Below are 9,333 nucleotides of genomic sequence, written 5' to 3' on the forward strand. Positions count from 1 at the left end.
TAATATGGCGGACGCTTGTTTTATGTTTGTATCAACTGTTCTGGCATGGTTTCATAGTTAAAGCTGTTCGGAATAAAATTATATCAAAATATTACTGGTTAATAGGTTGACATCTATTAAAAGTCCAAAACGAATCTTCATAATACAAATGTAATGATATTGAGTTGACATTTTTCTCCAATTTAACATGCAAACGGCCGCCATATTGGTACGTGTAGTACCCCTTCCCTTTTGGCTTCAACCCACTCGTCTAGAATCTGACCTTAGGTTCCATCCGTATATTTCCCTAGTTTCTGGCCGCTGTTAACTAATTACACGTGCATTGGAGGCTATAATATTTGTGGGACTCATATTTTGGATAGGTGGCTTATCGAATTGGGGGTTCGGGGTGGGAAGGGGTTATAAAAGAGCCCCCAAAGAGAATAATGATAGTTCGGGAGTTATTCTTCGGAAAAAAAAATATATATATACATCCAAAACAACGTTTTTAACCCAGCAGAGAACTTAAATTTTGACAATGATTTCATCTGAAATTTTGGTATTCTTGTTTGAATCAGAATAAATTATGTTCACGTTATAAAATGAATATGAGTCTACAATTTATTGACAAACAACAAACATTCGCGTCGGTATAGTAAACTGGAACGGAGCCCTTCGGGTTGATCTGGGGGGGGGGAGGGGGCATAGCGACATCCCCCCCCCCCCAAACCCTGAATATTTTTCATATTTTTTCATTATTCCTTATCATAATTTGCCAAACTTACTAAAGTATTATTTTTACTGCAGTGCTTAAGATGACATGACCTTTTGAACCACAAATAAATGTTACTAAATATTTCAATTGAAAAATGTACTAAAGTTGTAGTGTAATACAGTACACTCCCGATTATCCGCGAAATTAAGTGGCTGGGCCACCGTGGATAGTGAAAATCGCGGATAATCCGCAAAAGAGCCGAAAATGGGAAACAAAAAAGGAAACCTTATTTTCAACTTAAAAATCTAAAAAATTTTGTACAGTAAAAGTTACAATTAACAGTAAAAAATTTTAAATGATGCTAAAATTTTAGTATTTTACTGAATAATTAACATACAATACATTTCAGTAATGTGAACATAAAAGTGCTCAACCATACGACTAGAAACAAAGCGCGACAGACAAAAATAGCAACGCATGCCAGCCTACTGCGTGAGTTCCGAGAAGGTCTGTGGCGTTTTACTGTATACTGAACCCAATACACTCGTCAGTAGAGTTCAAATTTGCTCACTTGTAATAAAATACAGGTTTATTTATGTGCTGTATTTTTTTTCGTAGCATGCGCGGATAATAGGGAGTTTACTGTATTCATCTGGGCCCTCCCCTGTCCCTGGGGTCGCGCCTGCACGCGTGTCGACACAAGCTCCGGCTCCTGCAGTCTCGCAGTCGTGCGATGAACAGGGCGTCTCTCGGGCAGACAGGCCGAGCACCCGTCCCTTTCACTGCTGTCTTGTGCGTCTGGTTGTCCGTGGGGGGGAAAGGAAGAATTGAACTGTTTTTAGCGTGCAGTTCAAACTGCTGTGGTCGATACTTTTTTCGATTTCAAATGAGTTTTCATGATTTCCTACTAAAAAAGAAAATATTTAAAATATTTTATTGCCTCTTAAAATACCGAGATTTCACCGGAGTTTGATCGTTAGAAGTCGTAAAACCATCAAGAAAATAATTTATTATAAAAAAATCTTAAGATAGTTCAGCATAACCATAAAGTTCCAGACTGGATTATAAATGATGTTAAAAAAATTTATTTTCAAAATTACCGGAGTAGAGTGTATATTCCATAACACATTATCCTCCCCCCCCCCCCCACACTCTTTTCCAAGACCCCTGGTGAAGTCACTCTCCAGAAATATGAGACCCTGTAAAGCCCAAGACCGCCACTGGCAGGGACGCAAACCTTTAGGATTGGAAAGGGTGTGTCTCGGGGAAATTTTCCAGAGGGGGGCAGAGAGTTTTGCTCGTGGGGTTAACCGAGACACACGCCATCTCTGAGTAAGGTGCTTGTATGTTGTATACTGCCCATATTTGCATGCAATTAGCAGAAACCTTTAAAAGTCACAGAAAGTTTCCCATAAGACATAGTTTTGACATCAAAGTCACATTTTCTCAAGTACAGGTAGACCGACCGACCCCCCCCCCCCAGGAACTACGCCCATGGCCACTGGCGAAGAAAGCGACTGGGAGCCAAGCAGTGACAGCGACCGTGGGGTGACTTGCAGGAGGACTTGGTATCTCGAGCTGCGAGTGCGTCACTCGCCGCAGACCCCGTGGACTGGCGGTGGACTTCGTCCGTCTGCGAGCAGAAGCAGCAGATACGAGCGACGCTGTTTTCTCTGGGCTTATTATATACGTGAGTCATTAACTACCCTCCCCCGATGAGAGGCGTCTTAAAGGAGACACGTCACAGCAGGACTATGTGAGCTATAAAACATTTTATGTTCTCCTCAGCAACAATGCATTTTGTAAATACATGTGTGCGCAATGAGCGAAGTTGAGTAGGTTAATGTTGTTTTTTGACGTGACGTCTAATAAATCGAATAACGCCGGCTGCACGCACGAAAAAGTGTCCCGTTACGCACATTTTACCGTTACGCTGTGTCCCGTTACGCTCATTGTACGCTTGCGCCGCATCTAATTCTCTTCCACTCGATTGGAACAACCATCGATTATACTTTTTCGAGGCACATTAAACTTGAAACAATCCCATTCGTTTCCTACTTTTCCTATCATCGTCCTATCCTTAACAGAATAACACAGATTGGAAGAAGTTAAATAGCAAACATGTATACAAGTTATAGTTAAAATAATCTCTTCGTTAAAGTAATAAACATAATATTTTAATTAACGAGTGCAAATAAAAGTAAATTTATCAATTAAATTGTAGATTTCATTTCACTCCTTTGTATCCATACGAAATAGTGATAATTTAATTAAAATGATTCAATTTTATTCATAAAAGTATGCAATCATTTCATCAATGTTTTGTTATGACGTCACGTTAAACTATCATCCGTAAACCGACTTTACAGACAACCAATTTTTTATTATTAGAATATACACTCAGCATCACAAAAATCGCACCTAGTGAAATATCTTATTCAGAGTTTGTGATGATTAAATCAACTTTAAAAAAAAGAAATAAATTGTATGCATTTTTGGTTATCCGTGTTTAAATAAAGGGTTGAGGTGTGAACTTCTCGCCGGTCACTGTATAACAGGGACTCCAACCTCCGACTGCGCAAAGACGTCCAGACAATAAAGCGATCGCGTCTTTCGGATGTGCAGCGTCGTCGTCCTGATCCAAGCCACCAGTCTGATGAAGCCACAGGGAAACCCGCTTGGGCTGGATGTATTGGCTCGGGAAACGTATTTCTGAAGATGTGCTATTTTTGTGACTCCGAGTGTATTAGCGTCTTTACCTTAAGGTTGAGATCACAGTAGGGAACAGCCTGCAACAAACTAATACTAAATAATTAAGTATGAACTTCAGCCCTCAATGACGAAGTTAAAAGTTATGTTGGCTGACGACAATACCAATGAATCTTACATTTTCATTCTTAAGCTATGATTTGAATTTTTTTTTAGTTCAAATTTTTAACATACTAGACGTTAATTTCCTAGTAAAAAAATTTATACGAGTTTGTTTTTGAACTGTACAATTGTCTCCTAGAGTTGTTTCAATAATAAATGAAACATCTCAATTTTATGACATAAAAAGACACGACTAAAGCACTCAATATTGTATTATTACTATGCCCACTACAGTGAGTGCTTAATCAACGTCAAGCTAGTTTACGAAGTTTGCAGGTTTTTCTATGTCTATATTGACATCGAAATAACTTCCCTTCTTGCCACATCGCAGGCAATGGACTATATGTTCCATGGTTACATGGAGGACACATGGCGTTTGACCACACCGGGAACAAAAAACAGATGGCTGACGTGAGTTTCGAGTGGTTTGACTACTACACCGCTGTGTCCTCGAAGCTTCACGTGACCATAGAATAACAAGGCTAAGGGCGGTATTGCAAGACGTTCGGGTAAGGCAGCGAATATGCCATGGCGGGCTATCTCTTATGGGAAAACAGCTTACAGTGTAATTAGTTCGAGGTACACCCACGTGAGTGCATTTGAGCGCTAGTAGTCTGTTTTGTTTACGTTGACTGACATTTTTTCCCCGCTGAAATGCTTATGCACTGTGCACAGTTTGGTTTAGCTTATTTCTGTTGATCGTGTAATTTATATTTAGTGTTTTTGTCGTACTTGCGTTATGTCAATATGTACTACACTAAAAACTGTTGTGTGCCCAGTTGTCAAAACAGGACAGAAACCCGTCACAGATTTCCTCGTGTTTGTGACGTGGAAAGATTTCAGCACTGGAAACGTGTGATTGCTTCGCCGAAATTAGCTCTCATTAGTAAAGAGCATATTTACAAAGTCTACAGGATATGCGACAGTCGCTTCAGTGCAGATTGCAATTGGGTAGGGACTGTAAACCTGAAAATGATGGTAAAGTAATGCACAATAGTGATCAGATTGCATCAGAATTCAATAGGTTATTTACAAATGTAGCTGACACACTAAATGTAACAAACAACACTCGATTAATTACAGCCATTGAGAACTTGAAACGTAGGTGCCCTTCTAACAAGAAAACTATTTATTTACATCCTACATCAATAAAAGAAGTAATAAAAGTCATAAAACAGTTGCAAAACTGAAACTTGACAGACGCATATGGTATATCAAACAAAATTATAAAACTTGCTGTGTATCAGATTGCAAAACCATTATCAATCTTAATCAATGAAGCAATGCCAGATTGCCTAAAAAAAAAAAAGCTAAAATATTACCTGTGTTTAAAAAGGGAAATCCTCTAAACGTAGCCAATTATCGACCCATTAGCTTATTACCAATTATTGGGAAAATATTTTAAAAAGTGCTATATAGTAGACTAGCATAATTCCTTAGAGACTGTGAAATTCTTAATAGTAATCAATATGGCTTTCAAAAAAAAAAAACAAATCAATGCTAAACGCAATACACAACTTTACTAGTCAAGTTCTCGAAACTTTGGAGGGCGGTAATGCAACAATGGGAATTTGTTGTGATTTATCTAAAGCTTTCGATCTCGTAAATCACAAGATGATATTGGAAAAATTGACTAATTATGGGATCAGAGGTAAAGCGCATGATTTATTGAGTTCATACTTGCTAAACCGTAACCAAAGAGTTGAAATAAAATCACACAGTAAACTAGATCTCTCAGGCTGGAGTGACATTAAACATGGAGTTCCTCAAGGAAGTAATCTAGGTCCACTCTTATTCTTAGTGTACATTAATGACTTGCCCTCTCACATTTTACAAGGGAGCATAGTTCTCTTTGCTGATGATACTTCAATAATAGTGGAGGGAAATAATGTAAATAATGTCATACCAAAAGATAATCTAATACTTGGACAACTAAACAATTGGTTTGAAGCTAACAAACTTGTATTAAATCCATTCAAAACCAACTGTATAAATTTTAGTAATAAACATTGTATAGGCCTAGCATGTGATAAAAGTATTAATTTGAAGTTCAACGACAATGTCATATCTGGAGTCACAAAGGTAACGTTTCTGGGTGTAAACTTAGATGAAAAACTAAAATACAATGATCATATTAACTCAATAGTTAGCAGGCTCAGTAGTTCATGTTATGTGTTAAGACGACTAACGGATACGGTAGAATTAGAAACGCTGAAAACAGTTTACTATGCCCAATTTCACTCTGTAATGCCGTATCACATTGAAATCTGGGGCAATGCAGTAGGAGTTGATAAAATCGTAAAAAAAAAAAAAAAAAAAAAAAAAAAAAGCTATTACAATAATAACAAAATATAAAAAAAACATCTCACTGTAGACCAAAATTCAAAAAACTTAAAATCCTGACTGTCATAAATGAATACATTCTGTGAACCGTTTTATTCATTCATAAGAAAAAAAACCAATTTAAAAAAAAACCTAGATATTCACACATATAACACCAGAGATGCTATTAAATTGAGGATAGTTGAACATAACTCTAGGCAATTTGAAAATGGACTTAATTATATGGGAGTAAAACTTTACAACTTAATATCACAGAAAATAACTTACATAAACAGTTTACCAGTATTCAAAAAAACAATATAACAAATACTTATAGAATATCCTACCTACTCTCTGAAGGAATTCTTTAATTTGATTGATAATAGAGAAATTGAACTGTTAATTTGTTGAATGGACTTGTGATAACAGATGCTTCATGTTTTGCATAACGTATCAAGTATCACTATACAGTTAAATTGTGTAACATGTTCTGTATTTTTTTTGTAACTTGCATCATGTAAATATTAATGTCTGCACATACAAACATATGTAAAGGGAACTACATGTATAACGTAACATGTTCTATATCCCGGAGCCTCGACACCATGTGGGATCAACGGAACAAAACTACAAAATAAATAAATAAACTCCAATTCTGTACCAACCCTCCTATTGCCAGGTTAGTAATATCAAGTTATGCCCTAGTATTATCTGATTCTGTTACTACAAATGTATTCGTTAATGTCGGCATAATGTACGTCACTACAAATGTTGGCAAAAGTATGTTATAACTTAAGCTCATATATTTGCAGTGGGTTCGGCATTCATGAATTTTGTGTTGTCAATACATTCACATAACTTATGCACTGCCAATGTTAAATCAGCAAGATTGGCAAAAATGTGCCTTGTCCCAATTCTTCGAGAGAGTACTCTTGCATCCTCTTGTCAGTGTACTTACTCTCTGCTGTCCGAATTGAAAGGGAGTGTGAGCAATGATACCGTCTGGCTGCACCATTTTTTTCTTTCTACCCCTGTTTTTTCAACCCCTTTCAGCAATTGTTAGTATTATCAAAAATTGTTTCATGTAACAGTTTTAGATAAAAATTATAAGATTTATAAACAATTCGAACTGTTTTGATAGTGTGCCTAATGAGGGAGTTATGAATTTTTGTGTTCTTGAACCCCTGTTTTTTTCTCCCCTTGCAATAAATTTAATCGTATAAAAAACTGTTTCAGATGAAAGTTGTACAAAATAATTCAATTTTTAAAAATAAATAAGATTGTATTTAAAATCTTACATAGTACTGAACTTACGAATTTTTATTTATATTCAACCCCAGTTTTTTCAACCCCTTTCTGCAATGTTTCGAATTATCAAAATTGTTTTTGATAAAAGTTTCAGATAAAAATTATAAGAATAATCTAAAAATTGAATGGTTTTGATAGTTTGCCTAATGAGGGAGTTATGAATTTTTTTAGTCCCGGAAACCCTGTTTTTCTACCCCTAGCAATATTGGTTGGTTGGTTGTATAAAAAAATTAGTTTGGACAAAAAAGAATTGTGTTTTCACTACAGTTTATGATATGTTCCATCGAATGTGATATTCATCATATTATGGGAGTTACTGCAATTTTTCTGTTTTTCGAAAAACCTCCCCCATTCCTACGCATTGGAGCGGATTTTGCCCATTAACGAACTCGACCGAGATTTTCCGTTACGTTGATTTTATGTATCAGTTTGGATGTGATTTGTGCAAAATTACGGCAGATTTTGTGTCCAAATATCTGAAAGATATATATATATATATATAATTTTGAGTTGACTATGGTTTTGAGATCTTTGGACCACGAAACGTAAAACTATGTAAAAATTTTCCTGAAGTTGCACCGTGTGAACGGATACAATTGGTAGTCTTTCTTCGAAATCCACCTAAAATGAAGCCAATCATATGGACAGTACAATCACTGTTTCTTGATAGAATTTGTGCTTTTATGGCACAGTACATCGTATGATTTATAGTGTAGGTACTAACTATTTTACTATTCTGCAATGTCAATAAATGATTAAACATTTTTTGCCAGTTATATGTACAATCCAATAAATAAATTATATTGTATACAGTTTGTCTAGTTGCTGCTTTATACATTTGGCAATATGTTTGCTCTATGCTGTTGCAAATGTACAATCTTAATGCTTGTTTTTGTTGTCACCAGTATCATATATACCTATTTTTGTTTTAATAAAGTTATTACAGTGGCGTAGCCAGGATTTGTGTATGGGGGGTGTTAAGAAGCATGGCCCCCCCTCCCGTATTAAAGCGGGGGGCCGGGGGTCCTCCCCCGGGAAAATTTTGATTTTAAGATGTAAAATAGTGCTATTTTAGCAGTTTTCGGTACTTAAATTTAAATATTGTAATGGTAAAAATTTTATTAATTTTAATATTAAATTTGTCTGAGTGATGAATAAGAAATTAATTAAAGATTTGGTACTAAGTGGGGGGGGGGAGGAGGTTGAGCCCCTAACCCCCCCCCCCCCTGGCTACGCCCCTGTATACAATATTTTATCTCAACTAACAATTTACATGCACACATGTGGTGGGCAGTTCAAAATGCACTGTTAAAACTTAAAATTCAACTCATAATTTTTTTATTTTGTTGCTTTCCTTCTAACAATTTATGACAATGTTTATTAAAATTAACAAACAGGACTTTCATTTATGGTGACGTATACTCGGTAAATGGAATTTATTGTTTGTAAAATTTAATTACTCATTGGCTCTTACAGTTAAGCAAATTCATTGATGGAGTTGGAATGGAAGTCTCAATAGTGCATTTTGAACTGTCCGCTACAGTATTTTTTTTTTGGTTTAATTCGAGCTCCAGCCACCAGGAGCGCTGTAACCACTGTCAATGTTTGCTCTATGGAAGATATCCATCTATCCCCTCCCTTATCTATGGAATATGCACTGCCTTGTTGGGACACGACCGTAACTTAACTCGCGGGCCGTATTTCAGAACGAATCCCAGTAAAGGAACAAAGCAGTTTTAATAAACTGTGCCCTGCGCGAGGCTAGAAACTGTTTTCAACGCATTCTAGCGGACGTTCCGCAACCGTCGAGACAATTGTTACAGCAAAAATCATAGGGACAGCAGCACCATCGAAAAAAAAAAACGGAACAGCCTTTCTAATTTTCTCAAGTATTATTTTAAGTTGTAATTATTTCTTGTTATTGAATACGTAATGTATTTCAGGATAGTTTTGCTTTTATAAAGTTTCATTGGACACACTAAATTTTGCACACTTCCCCCGATGTTCAAAAAATGAATACATACCTACATACGAGTTAATGGCGCCATACACGGATCTGTCATCTGGACGAAATAAACGAAAAAGTGAGCTCTGCGCATACGCGGAATTTGGGCAACAGATCGGTAACGGATAGGACA

This window comes from Bacillus rossius, chromosome 6 (genome assembly GCF_032445375.1).
Source record: "Bacillus rossius redtenbacheri isolate Brsri chromosome 6, Brsri_v3, whole genome shotgun sequence".
Classification (NCBI taxonomy): domain Eukaryota; kingdom Metazoa; phylum Arthropoda; class Insecta; order Phasmatodea; family Bacillidae; genus Bacillus; species Bacillus rossius.